This window comes from Triturus cristatus, chromosome 1_2 (assembly GCF_964204655.1).
Source record: "Triturus cristatus chromosome 1_2, aTriCri1.1, whole genome shotgun sequence".
Lineage (NCBI taxonomy): Eukaryota > Metazoa > Chordata > Amphibia > Caudata > Salamandridae > Triturus > Triturus cristatus.
Window position 1 is genome coordinate 911,391,619 of NC_140580.1, and position 19,221 is coordinate 911,410,839.

A 19,221-nucleotide genomic window follows, 5' to 3' on the forward strand; every position below is an offset into this window, starting at 1 on the left:
TATTTCTAAAAAGAGGAAGAATTCCTCTGTACGACCAACTGCAAAATACCCTATTTCTACACACTTCCAAAAATTCACAAAAATAGAACCCGACCGCCTGATTGTGTCAGATATAGGCCCTCTTCTAGAGCCACTATCGCGTCTCTGTGATTTCTTCCTCAAACCCATAGTGTAGGGCAACCCCACATACTTGAAGGACACCAAACATCTTCTGCACTTTCTCACAGACATAGAATACGACCCTACCAGTAATTTATTTGTGAGTTTTGATAATAAGAGTTTGTACACAAGCCTACCGCAGGACCAAACAATGACAGTTATCAGAGATGCGCTTGAGCAGGGGGAATGGGAATACAACACCCCCAGAAGATTCATACTAGATTGTGCATGCTTAGCCCTGATGAAGAACTTTTTTTAATTTGAAGGGACCCTTTACCTCCAAATATTTGGAACTTCAGTGGAGAGAACCTTTGCCCAGAGTGTGGCAGAATTGTATGAGTTTGATTTGGAAAGGAAACACATCCTAAATGACAACAACCCTTATAAGAACAATAGAAAATTGTGGAATATTTTTACCCTTTATAGGTCTCGCCTACGCAGTGCGTATGCGCTGCTTAGGAGGGCCTTTAGCCTTCGTTCTTCACTTTTTCAAGCACTGCACTCGTGCTTGTTTCGTCATCCACCTTGCGGGAGCACGCAGCAGCGCGCCATAAGCACGAATGCAGTGCTTGAAAAAGTGAAGTGTGCGCGCATGCGCACGCACGCACCACTCCCGGGCTTGATAAGATAAGAGTTTAACGTGTTTTCTCAGGTGCGTTGTAATCCTTACTGATGTGCTGTCTCTCTATCTTAATTGAATTACTTTAAAAAGAAATTGATTAATATAAATTAGCAATGACGGGCACAAGCACGAGTGCTTTAAAACAGCTGCTGCTTGCGCTCTTTTGAAAGATGGGAAATTACAGGTTTTCAGAACATGCGGATTCAAGTCTTCACTATAATTGTTTCTTTTATTTGTTCTGCATGTATTTATTTGCATATAATAATGTAGAATCCTCAGAGCATTAGGCATAGCCACATATCGTTAAACTCTGCAAACATGTACGGGTTTTATATTGGAACCATTGTCACAATGAAAGTTGAGCTTTAGAGTACTCACCCTAACTGGAAATGCCTTGCATTAATGGCAATCTCACTGACTATCACACTCTCACTGACACTCTCACATACTCTCAATCTCTCACACTCTCACTGACACTCTCACAGACTCTCACTCTCTCACACTCTCACTGACACTGACACTCTCACTCACACTCTCACTCAAACTGACTAACTCACACTGACTCTCTCACTCTCACTGACTCTCTTACTCACACTGACTCCCACTCTCACTGACAGACTCTCCCACTCTCACTCTCTCACTGACTGACTCTCCCACTCTCTCACTGAGAGACTCACTGACAGACTCTCACTGACAGACTCACTCACTCACTCTCACTGTAAGACTCTCACTGACTCACTCTCACTGACAGACTCTCACTGACTGACTCTCTCACTCTCTCACTAACTGACTCTCCCACTCTCTCACACTGACTGACTGACTCACTCACTCTCACTGACAGACTCTCACTGATAAACTCTCACTGACAGACTCTCACACTCTCACTCACTGACTGACTCTCCCACTCTCTCACTCACTGACTGACTCACTTACTCTCACTCACTGACTGACTCACTCACTCTCACTGACTGACTGACTCACTCTCACTGACTGACTGACTCACTCTCACTGACTGACTGACTCACTCACTCTCACTGACAGACTCTTACTGACAGACTCTCACTGACTCACTCTCTCTGACTCACTATCTCTGACCCACTCTCACTGACTCACTCTCACTGACAGACTCTCTCACTGAGTCACTCTCACTGACTGACTCTCCCACTCTCTCTCACTGACTCACTCGCCCACTCTCTCTCACTGACTGACTCCCTCATTCTCACTGACAGACTCACTGACTCACTCTCACTGACTCACTGACTCACTCTCACTGACAGACTCTCACTGACAGACTCTCACTCTCACTGACTGACTCACACTCTCTCACTGACTGACTGACTCACTCACTCTCACTGACTGACTGACTCACTCTCACTGACTCACTCTCACTGACAGACTCTCACTGACAGACTCACCCACTCTCTCTCACTGACTGACTGACTCACTCTCAATGACTGACTGACTCACTCACTCTCACTGACAGACTCTCACTGACAGACTCTCTCACTCTCTCAGTGACTGACTCTCCCACTCTCTTTCACTGACTGACTCACTCTCACTGACTGATTGACTCTCTCTCACTGACTGATTCTCTCTCACTGACTCGCTCTCACTGACTCTCTCTCACTGACTGACTCTCTCACTCTCACTCACTGACTGACTCACTCTCACTGACCTGACTGACTGACTGACTCTCTCACTCTCACTCACTGACTGACTCACTCTCACTGACCTGACTGACTGACTGACTCACTCTCACTGACAGACTCTTACTGACAGACTCTCACTGACTCACTCTCTCTGACTCACTATCTCTGACCCACTCTCGCTGACAGACTCTCACTGACAGACTCTCACTGACTGACTCTCCCACTCTCTCTCACTGACTGACTCTCTCACTGACAGACTCTCTCTGACTCTCTCACTGACTCACTCTCACTGACTGACTCTCCCACTCTCTCTCACTGACTCACTCTCCCACTCTCTCTCACTGACTGACTCACTCTCACTGACAGACTCACTGACTCACTCTCACTGACTCACTCTCACTGACTCACTCTCACTGACAGACTCTCCCTGACAGACTCTCACTCTCACTGACTGACTCACTCTCTCTCACTGACTGACTGACTGACTCACTCTCACTGACAGACTCTCTCTGACTCTCTCACTGACTCACTCTCACTGACTGACTCTCCCACTCTCTCTCACTGACTCACTCTCCCACTCTCTCTCACTGACTGACTCACTCTCACTGACAGACTCACTGACTCACTCTCACTGACTCACTCTCACTGACTCACTCTCACTGACAGACTCTCACTGACAGACTCACCCACTCTCTCTCACTGACTGACTGACTCACTCTCAATGACTGACTGACTCACTCACTCTCACTGACAGACTCACCCACTCTCTCTCTCTGACTGACTCTCCCACTCTCTTTCACTGACTGACTCACTCACTCTCACTGACTGATTGACTCTCTCACTGACTGACTCTCTCTCACTGACTCGCTCTCACTGACTCTCTATCACTGACTGACTCTCTCTCACTGACTGACTGACTCTTGCTAAAAGACTGACTGACTCTCGCTAAAAGACTGACTGACTCTTGCTAAAAGACTGACTCACTCTCACTGACTATCCCACTGACTCACTCTCTTTCACTCATTGACTAACTGACACACTCTCACTGACTGACTCTCACTCTCACTGACTGACTCTCTCACTCTCACTGACTGACTGACTCACTCTCACTGACTGACTGATTCGCTCACTCTCTGACTCTCTGACTCTCTCACTGACTCTCACTCTCTCACTGACTCTCACTCTCTCACTGACTGACTAACTCTCACTCTCTCACTGACTGACTGACTCTCTCACTCTCACTAACTGACTAACTGACTCTCTCACTGACTGACTCTCTCACTCACACTCACTAACTGACTAAGTGACTGCCTGACTGACCTTCACCCTCCTGTTATTTATGCCCCCCATATCAAAGCAAGCATTGGCATAGCCAATAGGTCTCGCCTTTGGGAACTTATAAGTGTTTAGCCATGCAACAGTTGATGCTGTTGTACCAATGATATTGTGCTGCATAAATAAATACTTATAAGGTCCCAAAGGCGAGACCTATTGGCTATGCCAATGCTTGTTTCTTCCTTCCTGTGGTTATTAAAGCAGTCCCTACAACACCGAGCTATACTTAGCTTTTCAATGTTGTGGTAATTGCAATATTTTTGTAGGACGAAATTTTGTGGTAATTGCAATATTTTTGTAGGACGACATTTTTGGACACAATATTCTGACATACAACCTCCTGGTCTTAGAGCCATTTGTGATGTACAGGAAGAGCTCACCAGTACCAAGTTTCTTTAGCTTTTGCTTACAGTAAATATCGAAGGAACCAAGCCTAATATCACAAGAAGCAAAAACAAATACATCCTTAAACTAGCTTGCATCATCCAAAAAATCCATGTTTTAGGGAAGCACCTTTTACCTTGTCCAGAAAATGACCATCTTAGGTTCCGGCCCATTATTTGCTTCAGAGCAAGAACACCCAAGAAAGAACAACAAAGAAAGAAAAGCTTTCACACCTTCTCAAGAAGTGCACTGAGAGATGGAATTCCATTCCACTGGACATTGGGATGATTTCCTCCTATGAGGTCTGCTCTTTCAGCGCCTTATTTAATTATGAAAGAGCTCCCTCTCTTTGATGACATTTCAGAAACATGCTCTGCATCCGACAATTTAAAGATCCCGCTGTATACTACTCACCCTGCATATTCCATTCACCTCAAGTATTTGTCTTATAGTATTCTATTCTATATTGTCACTCTATCACATTATTATATACTGTATAATAAATTGGAGTCTGCTATCCCTGAATAAAGGTCCAGCTCTAATGTCCTCACTACAGTCGAGCTGTGCATCTCTAGTCACCTGTAACTCCACAACTGGAATAGCTTATTGCAGTTGATTTTTGACATACTAATGTTATGTTATGTTATGTTATGTTAACCAAATTTGTATAGCGCACAGCTGCCCCAGCAAAGGGGCGTCCCGGCGCTTCTAAACAAGGGACCAACACACAAGCAGCCAATGAACAGGCCATGATAGTACTAGGCATCCAAAAAAAACAGGAAGGTCTTGACGGCCTTCCTGAAAGTCAAAAGTTCATCAATGGCGCGAATATGGAGAGGAAGTGAGTTCCAAAGCTTGGCAGCGAGCACACTGAAAGAACGGGCCCCGGCCCTAACCCTTTTAAAACGTGGAACTGTAACCAAATGAACCCCTGAGGATCTTAAGGACCGCAATGGTACATACGGCGAGATAAGATGTTCCAGAATCTGGGGGGAAGAATGCTTCAGAATTTTAAACGAGAGGCAGAGAGACTTAAACTTAATCCTCTGACAAACAGGGAGCCAATGAAGTCCATAGATCGATTTTTTGGCCGAGCAAAATCTCGGCAAGCCGATCAAAGCCCTAGCGGCTGCGTTTTGAACTCGTTGGAGTCTACAGAATGTCTGCTGACCGAGCCAGCAGGTCACAGAGCATAATCGCAGCTGCAGTTTAAACAATAAAAAGGAGAACTGCTTCTTTTTTCTCCAATCGGGGGCTCGCTGATGAGCACTGGACAACTGAAGTGAGTTATTTGTGGAAACATGTTTATTTTTGCCCATGATATAGGTCATTACAGCAACAGTAGACACTCTGTGCTTCTAAACATTCTGAGCTACAATATTTTTTGTCAAACTTGCATTATATTGATTCCTATATCAGTTTTGCAACAGATTACTAACTGCATTTTGGTGTGTGGTGCTTTATTCTTTATGTCTGCAAATGTACCTTTCACCTAAAAGAGCACAATGACAAAGGTTTAGCAGGTTTGTGTGATGGGGATGGCATGACCATGTATCATAAGAAGGGCCAGTGGAATTATACGATTCAGCAGCTGAGTTGTTTAGTATGTAGTTATGGATTTGCTGCACTTGTAATATAAGTCATCATCTCCTTCATAATTTGCAGCTTTTAAGAAAAATATTGTTTCTAGCTGAAACAGATGAAAAGTAACTAAAAACGCTGCAGCTCGTTTTGCTGCAGCAGCGACAGGTATTTTGTCACGCTGAGGCAGGCCACCTTTCAGTTGCTCATAGCAGTAGTTAGGTGTTAAACAGATATTATTGAGGTAAGACCTTTGACCGTAGTGTTTACATGTGTAAAAAAGACCAAAAAAAGTGTTGCATTACTGCTTAAAAATGTACCACATTGCACCGTATAATTTGCTTTTTCTTGCCGCATAATTGAATGAATCTTGAAACAAAATGTTGCCCTCGCCTGTCATAATTGAAGTGTCCCAGATTATAAGGAATAAAATACCCTCTGTGAACATTAAACGAATGTGTTGGTTCCTTTATACAGTCACAAAAGCCCTCGATCCTTGCAATATCTTTATAAAGTACTACCAAGGGCACCTTAGCCCATGTTTTATACAACATGCTCTATCATTCTGCTGTTTCTTTGAAGTTATTTCTATGTACAGCGCTCTACATCCTATTAATATTTAAAACTGCAAAGAAATTTAAAAAAACATAGAATAACATGGCACAATAAAGCTTAGCATTCCATAAATTCTAAACCAATCAGTGCTGCCAAGTTAGTGGTTGGGTTGGGTTAAGAGCTCAAACGCCTGCCTGCCAATTCAATACATTATGCTCATGGTAGAGGTCTCAGCTTCATCATACTGGCCTCCAGCATCAACATATCTATTGATTTTAGTCTCCACTACAGCAAACCAAATATTTCTTGGGCACAGGCTAGCCCGCGTGGAAAGGGTGAGCGAGGTATAGGGGGCTCCCTAAAATCTTATCCCGCAGCTTCAGGTGTGAAAGTATCCTTACTGCCAAAGTGGCCTTTAGAAAGTGAAATATTCACAGGGCGGCAAGTTCAAAGCCACCGCTGCCACCATGACAAAACCAATCTATGCATTCCTAGGTGTTAAAGGGGAGCTTTTGAAAAGAAGGTGGAACATGGCAAAGGGTGGAACAACCGAAGAAAACCGAGGACGCTACTACAGCACAAGCGGTGGTTTCTTTCATCCTGGGAGATAAGGGTAGAAAACATGCAAACACACTACACTCTACTGCAGGGCTTAGAATCATCCAAGTGACACCATGAGAACCATCACCTTCTCAGCACTGTCTCGACTCTAGAACTTCACTTCCGTCCGTCTGTCCACATTGTGCTCTTACCGCCCTCTCCTGCACTGCCTCTAAATTACCACTCCTGACCGCCTCACCACCTCACCACTCTGTCTTACCTCTTTCCTATCCCACACTACCCGCAACACTCTAGTGCTCTGTGCATGTCCACATTCTTTTCTCTTACTTCTCTACTACCCTGTTCTATCTCCAACAAGCCACCCCTCTATGTGTGGTCACAAACATCTCTCTTCCATTTTCTAATCCTGCACTAACTCTATCATTCCACTCCACTCCCCTGAACACACTGTGCTATCACCTGTTCACCACATTCTGCAGTCTTACCTCTTCCTTGCTCTCACGTCCTCTAAGACTCCACATCTCTCTGCCAGGCCACATTCTGCTCTTTCATCTTCCCTACCCTACATTACCTCTAACACACCACTCTTCTCCCCCTGACTACATTCTGCTCTTTTACCTCATCATTATCCTTGGACTCTCTCTACCACTCCACGCCTCTGTGCCAGACTACATTGGCACAGACTATATTGTGCTGCGACCTCCATCCAATACAATCTTAAATGGGAGTTTGTGTTCCGTTTTTCTACAATAAATTCGCCTTCAAAACCTAGCAGAATTGTTTTAGAAAAGAACTGCAACATTCCACATTTTGCAGTAGAGCACAGGGAAAATATGCAGTATTAGCGTCTTATACCCTATTTTGAGATACGGGTCTCCAAATAGGAGATAAAACCAAGCCCGGTAAATACCACATCCAACCTCCCCAAAGGCGGACAGCAGTACTTAATTTGTAAAAAAACACATAAGTGCCTGGGTTCTCGTCAGGAGGCCACTGCAGCTTGTGCCACGTATTACCATGCTGCCAATGAAAGTAACAACACAACTACTAACCATCACACTCAAGTGTGACAGTTCAGACTAATCCAAGTCCCCAAAAGCTATAAGATTGGCTTGGACAGGAGGTAATACTCATTTTATAAATATAGAATTAATAATTAAATGTTTTGGTAATTTTTTTTTAATTAGTCAGACAGCGCCACCTTGTGGCAGACTGCCACAAGTGCCAGTATTGACAATTAAGTGCTGGAGCCAAGAACTGGAAAAGACCAGCTCAAATTAAGCACTGTGGACAGCAATCAAGCAAGAAAATGAAGAGGGAGAGCCGTGGGCAGTAACTACACCAGGGATGGTCAGATTGAGAGGATACATGCAACACAGAGGAAAAAGAGAGAGTAATGTGGTGATGTCCTAGACTTCTGAACAAAGCAGAGAGGCAGGTATTGCAAGGAAATGCAGTGAGCAGAGGGAATCACATCAGAGGGGAGGAGACTAGACTCGAAATGACGGCAAGAGAGGAGGTCATGACCTGGTGGGATGATACTCAAGCAACTGCCTAGGTGACAGACCAGGGCCTTCCTGGAAGACGGGGAAGCATGTACTGCCTAACTGAAGGAAGGACAGGACTTGAATGGAAGAAAGTTGGATGCAGGGCCTCTGTTATGCCTATGAATGTTGTACAAACTCCCAAATACTTTTATTAGGTCGCAGCATGCCAGAAAGCACAGATGTTTGGTTTGCTAAAGACATTTTGGGGGCATTCAGAAAGTTGACCTAGGGATGCATTACGTCCGCTGCTTACCATTGGCTTTGTGAACTTTAGCTCACCATTATGGCTTTCTATTTGCTGCCTTTATTTGCCTCAGGCTGTCCAGCTCGAGTTTATTCTCCCGTTGCCCAAACCTTGTTTACTGTATTCTTCTACAAACTTGCTTTCTGTACACAGGCTTTTAAATCTTGTTCTTGAAACATTCGCTGTGCATTCAAAGACAGGGGTCAAAAGTCACTTCAAAGTGAGAGGCTTTATGTGAGGATCATGCTTGCTTCGGAGAAGTGCCCGAGGAAGACTGTACAATGTTATTTTTTTTCTAGCACACAACAAAATGTAAATGTCTGTAAATTAACTGTTCTGACGATCAAATCAATACACTAGGTGATGACATTTCCACTCATTGTTTGTGCGCTGTATACTTTTTATCAGTAAAACTGTATGTGAGTGCAAATGTTATGGCCATTTCAAGATGTGTTGTCTATAATGCAGTAACCTACCATACCATGAATACTCCATTGTACTCTGTGCCAATCCATGCCACTGCCCTCTACTCTGCATCAATCCACTCCACACTAACCCACTCCACTCCACACTGCATCACTGCACACTTCTCTGCACCAGTTCATTCTACACCTCTCTACTCTACACCACTGCACTCTATGCCAATGCACTCTACCCCCCACTACTCTACTATGCATCACTGCACTCTTCGTCACTGCACTCTACACCATCACTGTGCCACTCCACTTTATGTCACCCTACTCTACAACACTGCACTCCATGCCACTGCACTCTATGCCACTGCACTGTACTCTAAATTATTCCACTGAATAATAATAAAAATACTGCCATTTATTAAGCGCAAACAGCTACCTCCGAGGAGGTGTCCCGGCGCTATAGCAACAGGTGATCAAAGAGTGAATAGATTAAGCTAGGTTGAAAAGACAGGTTTTGACTGCCTTCCTAAATTGAATTTCAGACGATATCTGTCGTAAGGAGTTGGGGAGGGAATTCCACAATTTAGATGCCCCAAAAGTAAATGATCTGCCACCCAACCGGGTTTTCTTCACTCGAGGGGTGCAGAGTAAATTCTGGGAGCAGGATCTCAAAGCATGTGACTGCGTGTAAACACCCAACCTCTGTTTCAAATACGCAGGGCACAATCCGTGAAATGCCCGAAAGGCTAGTGTCAGGGCCTTGAATTTGATTCTCTTGGCTACAGGAAGCCAGTGTAGGTCTCTAATATGCGGAGAGATGTGTTGCCGAAAAGGAACATGTTTGATTAATCTTGCAGCCGCATTTTGGACCATCTGGAGTTTCTTTACAAGGTAGGCCGGTAAGCCAGTGTAAAGGCCGTTACTGTAGCGTGGATTACAGTCCTGCGGCAGCTCTATGGCAGCAAATGTATACATTTTTGCAGGTTCCTCAGGCTATGATAACAGGTAGCTGTGACCTTCTGAATTTGAGCCGAGAAGGATAGGTCAACCTGCCATTTTACACCCAGATTTTTTGCCTGGCCCGCAGGTGCAGGTGGCGGACCCATTTCCTCAGGCTAGCAGAGGGCGTCCGGCGGTGGCTGGGATTTGCCAAAAAACATAATTTCGGTTTTGTCGGCATTCAAGCAGCCTTTGAAGCACTTAAAAGAGTCTTCAGTCTGATCCTTAAATGGGAAGACCAGCTGGGTGTCGTCGGCGTAAGAAATCGCCTTTACTCCCCAGTTGGCTATCAAAGTAAATAACGGGGTCAAGTATATATTAAATAGGAGCGGGCTAAGGGCCGACCCTTGCGGCACCCCGCACCACAAAGGCTTGCGAGTGGATTGATGTGGTTGTAAGGCCACCCTTTGAGTTGAGTGCGCAGGTGGAGGAAGGACTTCAGCCAGGCCAAAGCGGAGCCAGTAACCCCGCTGGCTAGAAGGCATTGAGTCAGTATAGCGTGGTCCACAGTATCGAATGCTGCAGAGAGATCCAGGAGCACAAGCATAGCTGAGGCTCCTGAGTCCAATGCAGTGAATGCCAGTGCACTCTATGCCAATCCCCTCTACGCCACTCTAATCTACTCTGCACTACTGCACTCTACTCTAAAACTAAATGCTCTATATCACTGCACTCGGCGCCACTCTACTCTGCTCTGCACCAGTCTATGCCACTGCACGCTATGCCAAAGCACTCTACACCACTTTACTCAAAACCAGTGCCCTCTTCACCAATCTACTCTGCCCCACTTCACTCTACACCACTACACTCTCTGCCACTGCACTCTACACCATTGTACTGTCACTGCACTTTACACCACTGTATTCTACTCTGTGTCACTGCATTCTATGCCACTCTACTCTGCAAAAAGAACAATAGATGGACAGAATGTTGTACAATGTCAAACATTCACCACAGTACAGAGATCTGGGCCTAAATCCATCATTTGTTTGCTGCCCATGCCATTCCAGGCACTCTGCTCCCCATGGGAACAGTCCAGCCTGAACTGCCAGGCCAGGTACTCCCTGGACCTGAAACAAGCATCCTGGGACTGGTTCGGTGTTTCACCCCTCATCAGCCAGGCTAGCTTGACTCCAGTGGCATAGAGAGCATGGGACCCTCGTCTGGGCATACCCGTCCCAATCAGGGTGACAAATGCAAAAAGAACAATTGATGGACAGATTGTTGAACAATGGTAAACATTTGTCCCAGTACAGAGATCTGAGCCTAAATTCATCGTTTTTCTGCTCCCCATGCCATCCCAGTTTAAACCGAGCCATATGCAAATCAGTCTTGACTCTGCTCTCCGTGGGAACGGTCCAGCCCGAACTGCCAAGCCAGGTCCTCCCTGGACTGGAAACATGCATCCTGGGACCGGTTTTGGGGTTTCACCCCTCATCAACCAGGCTAGCTTGACTCCAGTGGCATGGAGAGCACAGTTCCCACGTTTGGGCATACCCGTCCCACTCGGGTGACAAATTCAAAAAGAACAATTGAGGGACAGAATGTTGAACAATGTCAAACCCAGATCTTTGTGATGGGGGTTAATGTTTGCAATGTTCAGCATTGGTCCCTCATTTGTTCCTTTTACTCTACTGGAGCATCAACATTCCAATGTATGTTCACAGTTGTTGCTGTGAAAAAAGGCCTCACGGAGCCCGAGGTGATTTCAAACCCCTCAGGCTCTGTGATGCCTTTGTTTTAAAAATTAGAACATTCTGCCCTATAGGGGTGGAATGTTCTAATAGCCTTAGAGCCCTCAGTAGCAGGGTCTACCTGCCATTAAAGGCCCCTTCCCTCGTTAAAGGCCTGAGCCGAACGATGGAGCGAGTCTTCAATGGGCAGTAGAGCCCGCTACGGTGGGCTCTAAAGTTATATTACAACATTGGAATGTTGGGAGCTCCATTAAAGACAATGGAATCCTCCTGGTTTCTAATAGCTAATAAAAGCCTGGGGTTCCAACATTCCAATGTTTGCTGTTCACAGTTATTGCTGTGAACAAAGGCCTCATGGAGCTGAGGGCATTTAAACCACTTAACTCAAAACCTGTGACCTCTTCGCCAATCTACTCGGCCCCACTTCACTCTACGTCACTATACTCTATGCCACTGCACTCTACACCATTGTACTGTCACTGCACTCTACACCACTGTATTCTACTCTGTGTCACTGCATTCTATGCCACTCTATTCTTCACTGAGGCCTTTGTTCTTCACTGAGGTCTTTGTTCCTTTTTGTTAGAACATTTTGCCCTCTTGGGGCAGAATGTTCTAATAGCCTTATAGCCCCCCATAGCCTGGCTATAATGATCATTAAAGTCAGGCTCCCTTTTGAAAGGCTTTCGCCTTCGGCTCGGGCTTTTTACGCTGGAGCGGGCCTTTAATGGCCGGTATGGCCCACTACCAGGGCCGGACTGGCTGTAGCGGGCACCGGGCAATCCCCCGGTGCACCGCACGGGTGGGGGCCGGTTTTGAGTCCCTGGGGTCCTTTTTCTGTTACAGGGCCGTTTTTGTAGCATAGCTGCAAAATCGGCCCTGTAACAACATCGGTCGAAAACCGGCCATGGCAAAGAGCTCGGCGGCACCCCCAACCCCCCGCGGGGAGGGGGGGAGACGGCCGAGCACTTTGCCAGGGCCGGTTTTGGTTCCCAGTCCGGCCCTGCCCACTACGGCATGCTATAAGGCTATATTAAGAGTTGTACATGTGCGAACAAATGTTGATGTCTTTTGTTCTTTTCAAAATGTTTTAAAGCAATGTTAGAAGGTATTATTTTTTCTGCTATCCGCATTTGTTGGGTCATTAATACCTTAATGAATAAATGAATAGATAATAGAAATTGCGAAATTATGTGCTTGAAGCACTAACCAAAATAGGGAATAAGAACAAAGTTAAGAGTATGATTACACAGAAACGTGCTAGAAAACATTTATACTAAACACAGACCAGAAATCGATAACAACGGGAAAAAAAGAAGAAAAGTGTGGACAAAATCAACACAATTGAGATACAGATAGTGAGATGGAGCGAGTTATGACAAAATGATATAAAACTTCACAACCATGAGATTTTCTCAAGCAATGAAGGGGCATATTATCAAGGACGGGGTTAAAATTATCGCCGGTTTAGCGGCAGAAAACTGCCGCTAAAGCGGCGACAATGGGCTTGATAATATGCCCTTGAGAATTCCAATTGAAGCCCATGTTGACACCAGAATATGGGTTTCTATTGGAATTCTCAAGGGCATATTACCAAGCCCATTATCGCTGCTTTAGCTGCAGTTTCCTGCCGCTAAAGCGGCGATCATTTTAACGCTGATCTTGATAATATGGCTGAGTCTTTAAGCAGGATGCACAGCGATGTAGTTTATATGTTAAAATGCAAAAACAAGCATATCTTCAGTCGCACCTAAGAATTATGCTAAGTTTGGAAACTGTTTTGGGAAGAAAATGCATCTGGCTTACATAATCTTTTAGTGCTTGGCTTATAGGAATACTACCTGACCATTGAGTTCTATATATTGCGCTACCGAAAATATTGTGCCCAGAATATCGACTAACGTAATATTAGGAAGGTAAATATATATTGGTAACTGCACATTTGCTATACCTTACTCCACTATGTATATATTTCCACAAGGTCCATAGATGTGGTGTTAAGAATAGTAAAACTATAACTACCTATATAGGTACCTTGACCATCATTTTGTAGTGTATATTTTGGCTACATTATTTTGGTAGCACTCTAATTTTGTGCTCGATTCTCTTACAGATAACTAGTACATGTGCTGAAATTCAAACAGTATAATTGTCAAGCAGTGCACAATTTTATGTGAAAAGAACTAGTTTGGCAAACTGAATACCGGTTTCATGGCCATATTCTGAAGTGATTGGAAATAACCGGGGCAGCTCTGTGCACAGGCAGAGGCCAGATGGCCGGGGACAGTCTCCTTCCTAATGAGGCGACTGCTTGCAGGGCCCTGCAAGCCTCGTGTCTATTTCCAATTAACCCCTCCGAGATGTACTGCTCTCTCACCCAAGCAACTCTTTGATGGAATCAGATGAAAAGGCTTCGGACAAAGGCCTCAACCAAGTCAAACAAGACTCCAAGTTGAAGTAGACATTTCATTAAACAAAATAGGTTGATGAAAGCTATAGTTCAGGCTGAGCCCCCCAAACCACAAGCTGACCCCACACCACGCAGGGGGCAGAGGCACGAGCGCACACAGGAAGCATTTCACATAGAGCCTTAGAGGAAAGCATATCAAAGCCCAAACTCCAGGGCTGTCCACTGAAATTCAACTCGTGTTTGCTAATTTAAGGTAACAGAAATAGTGCTTGAAAACTTGGGAAATTTGCGCCCCCCCCCTCCCACCCCCACCCCCACCCCCACCCACGTGCCAAGCTTCTGCCCATGCTAGGGCTTGATTAAATCCAAACTCGAAAAAGAATTATCAAAGCCACTAGGTCTCATCTTTGGCGTTGCCAGTGTTTTTGCTGATGCTGTGCAGCAACAGCAACAGCAACAAAAGAAGATAAATGTTTACTGTCGTTGCTAAACAAATATCAGCAAAAAAAGCCTTAATATGATGATATACAGACATGTATGCGTCTCAACATATGAGTATGCATGCGTCATGATGAAACCGTTCCAGGATGGCAAATGCCACTATTGGAGTGATACATTAAAAGAAAATACTACAAGTGCGCAAAAGCACATTATTTGAAAAGAAGTGTCCTAGCAGCAAATTGCATGCTGGGACCACCACAAAATAACAAGCACTGGCAAAGCCAATAAATCTCGCTATGGGAGTTACTGGATTTGCCAATGCATTTTGACAGTGCTGTGCAGCATTGGCAAGAGGCTGAGCAAAATGGCTAAAATAAAAAACTGAAAAAACGCATGTTCCCAGAGGCTGCATCATTTTGTGCATGTGCATTATTATGCATGCATGCTATAACATGCGGTGGGCGCCATTTTTTATATTCATCAATCCGAGATGGAACAATAAATTAAAAAAAATTGAAAAAGTGGCAGATTAAAAATAAAAAAGGGATGACAGCAGAAGTTTGCAGCCTGACCCTGTCCCATTCCCTCAAAAAACATTTAAGAAAATGGGTGTATTTTGGATGGGAACAGAAGAACGGCTGGAGGGAGCAACAGAGATTGGGCAGGAAAAGGGGAAAAGCAACACACGAGGGGGAGGAACACAGGAGCAGAGAGAAGCACACAACTGAAGGAAAAAACATGGAGTGCAAAGGAGGCAGGGCATTTGACGGAGAGAAGCACACAAACTTGCAACATGAGTGAGACAGCAACATGGAGCACCGAGAGGCAGGTATAAGGTAAGCAAGAAGCGCACAAGGTGAAGATTCGGAATACACATGCCCTCTCATGGAGTGCTTAAACAAAAAAGAAACAAGAAGTTCCCTTGAATTAAGCAGTTGAAGGATAGAAGCCAGGCAATTAGAAAGATGGCAAAGACAATATGCTTAAGTGATCAAAGCCCGCTGCTGCTTCAAAACTGTTGTCTCACCCACAAAGTCCTCCACACTGATAAACCAGCCTACCATGCGTCAGAAACGCACAAAGAAATCTAAGAAGCACCAACACCCTACTTCCCATCCCACCCAAAAAACATAAACAAAAATCCCAGCGCCCATTCTCCTGGGCAATGCTCCCAAAATCTGAAACACAAAGAAGACAGCAACTTGGAGCTCAGAGAGAAAGGTATTAGGTAAGAGGAGAGAGCACACGAGGGAGAGAGCTGGAAAACACATCACCTCTCATGGAGTGCTTAAGCAAAATGAAAAAGTAGCTCTCTTAAAGTGAGCAATGGAAGGATATGAGCCAGCCAATCAGTAAGATGGTAAAGAGGATATGCTCCAGCAGAAGGACAAAGAAAAGATGGACAAGCTGGGACTTGGATAGCCATTCAATAATAAGCAAGCAAATAAGAGCGACACTAAAGCCAAACTCAATGATTTGGCTGTAAGCTTCTGTAAGTTCTTGGTAAGCCCACAATTGAAATTTTGCAACCAGACAGCTTGCTCTATCAAGTAGACTCGACCTATAAACAAAGAAAAAAAATAAAAGTGAAGGGAGCAAAGGAGAGGTGGGAATCATAAGAATGTCACTGAGCAGAAAGATGTGGAGGAAAGATGAAGAGGGAGGGTTGCGGAAGGAATGGAATAGCTGGTGGGAGGGTTAAAAAAAACTGAATGTGACAGGGAGTGGTAGGCAAAGCAGTGAAAAAGCTGGGGGAAGCAGCAAGCCCTGAGGCAAATTTGTTAAATTTCCTTTGCAGAAATGACACAAAAAGACTAAAGAATGGTGCAAAATTGCACACTATCCAGCATTTTTCACTTTATTTAGTGCGAAATGCGCTTGTGTGGACATGAGGATGCATTCCCCCCCTCTGAAAAAAATAGTGTGAAATATCACGTGACACGAACAACAGTCAATCAAGTTTGGATCATTCATGTTATTCAAGTGCTCCGACAATAGGATTTTTACCAGAACAACAGACCAGTTATGCAATGTGGTCTAATGGTGAAACCTCTGACATTTCAAATAACAATCATAATTTGAAATGCAGAAAATTATGCTAATTACACTGGTGTAAATTAAACTCTGCCATACCTAGAAGCAATATCGAGAGCATGAGGGCCAGGTTGTGAGAGCGACGCAGTACATTGTACACAATAAGGGCCTTATGTAGCGTTTTGTCGAGAGAACTTACTCAGTCAGTGCGACGTACTATAGTACTCTGTACCACTGGACCAGTGGACATCTCTTGCATTGGAAGGAATGGCCATCATGGCGGCTGTTCCTGTCAATGCTTTGAAAGTTTGACGGACGGCTTTGTCAACATGACTAAACAATATGGCAAACTTTCAAGGTTTTTGTTTTAGTTATTATTATTTTTTAATCCCAAAGCGGGTTTATGTTTTTGAAAAAAAAATATATATATATCCCCCTCGCCATGGGAGTTTTCTCCCATGGCTTGGGGATCATTTTGCAGTTTTCACTGTCCCTTACCACCAGGTTTTACATGGCGGTGACTGAGAGTAAAATCTTGCCATTTGCTCGCCCACTCTAAATAGGCCCGGCGGACAAATGGCAAAACCTATGACAGTCCTTATTCCATCGGACCATAGGAGGTGTATGTCAGCAGTGGAGACAGAGTAGTCTCCGCTATCGGCATTCTGAAGGTCCTCACAGCCCTAAAGGAGGCGGGTGGATCTTCAGTTTGGAGGAGAGGGTACCCCGTCACCTTTGCAGCTGAGTATCCTCTTCACCAACTCTAAATCCGGACCTATGTCTTTTGACAGTGAAAGATATCTGCAGGCAAGATTAAAAATATCCACTAATCAAAATAAGGGCTGGCAGACAGATACCATACAATGATAGACACCAGTGACTGCAGCATTAGAACTAAGCTATGGAGCTGCTATAGCATGGACGTGCAATGCACAGTGCACGCAGAAAGCAGTGGAGCACATGTGGCTGCACTGTAGCTTTAATCAAGATCAACTTGGCAGTGAAAAGGCACTGACATGGTCTTGATTCTTACTGCATGTGTACCCCTAACATCTCTAGAAAGAGGCCCCCGTACCCTAAGGATATTCACTATGGAGGAGAAAACACAGAATCCACTAGCGCAGCTAAAGATGAAACAATAGCCACGTGGTTTATTTTACCAATAGATTATAGGTGACATATGTAAAAGGACAGGACAAAATGAAAACAAAGCCTCTGTCGTTATGCATTAGGAGAAGTGCACCTTTAGAGCTGAGGTTCATAAAGCTGAACCAGATGAGAACTCTCAACTCTTGTGGCTCAATTGGCTGGACCATGGGTGCATGTTTGGCTACTGTGGCTCAGAGGGCAGGACCAGTAGAGCCCCTATAGGCCCCATGGCTATGAAGAGTCCTAACTCCTTTGTCCCAGACAAAATAGTCTCAAGTTCACTTTCAGATACGGTGCCTTGGAGGCTTCTTGGCTTCTGCGGCTCAGGAACAGGAAGAAAGACCTCAACTACTATGACCATGGAGGAAGGAGAGGCAGAACATCCTTTGCTCCTCTGAACAAAAATAAAGGACCCATCTTCCATGTATCATATGGCTGAACATGAAGAAGAAGGCCTGGGCATCTTTGCCACAAAGAGTTCAACAACAGAAACACTGTTTGATTTTGTGCTCTATAGACAAGACCGAGGAAAATACCCTCAGATTCTGGAGTGGAGCGGTCACACACAGTACACTCAGGACCTATGCCCCTTTGTGATGAACAAGACAAATACCCTAACCATTAAACAAACGTTGTTTCATGTTTCCTCATGCCCCTGCCTCTCTTGATGATGCTCTGCCTCACACCACCTTTGCTGGCAAGGGCTCTTTTAACACTATCACACCATCTCTTGAGATGCCAGCTGTCTCGATGCTGGGTCTCTAGACGCCTCCTCTATTGGTGTCACATCTCAACACCACAAGCTATTTCTCCTGGTCGTGTGAGGTGTAGGAAACAACTAGCACTGTCCAAGGTGATACTGTGTGCTTTTCTTATTGGACCAGGATTCAGAATATTCAAACTACGAGACACAACTCTGGTGATTCCTTGACTCTCCAGTTTTGGCTGTGATTGAGCAATAAAGGCCAAGCTCATGAGAGGTGGTGTGCAGTTTTATAGCAAATATAACTATCATAAGTGTCATAAAGAATATAAATGTGGTTGTCCAGTCAGATATATTAGCTTTCACAAATTAGCATGTATATCTTTAATTCTATAACAAAATAACGCGACTTCAAAGAAAGAATACAACGAAAGCGATGGCATTCTACCATTATATTGCAAAGATAGAACATTTAACGTCTTTAACACAAAAAAGGGAGCTACAGATTCAATAGACAAGCATGGGTCAATATTAACCAACAGTGTTATCACAGTCCCTAGAGTCTGCGGGCAATGTTAGTGAGTCGCGCAATCTGGCAATTTTGTAGGCATGAACATCCCATTGAACCCAGTGGGCAAATATTAGTGCATGACAGGCATTTTTGGTCTGCACAGAAAGCAGTGACCCAGTGTTTAAACCACTATAATTCAGTGGACATCCAGCCAGCAAACTGTCCCT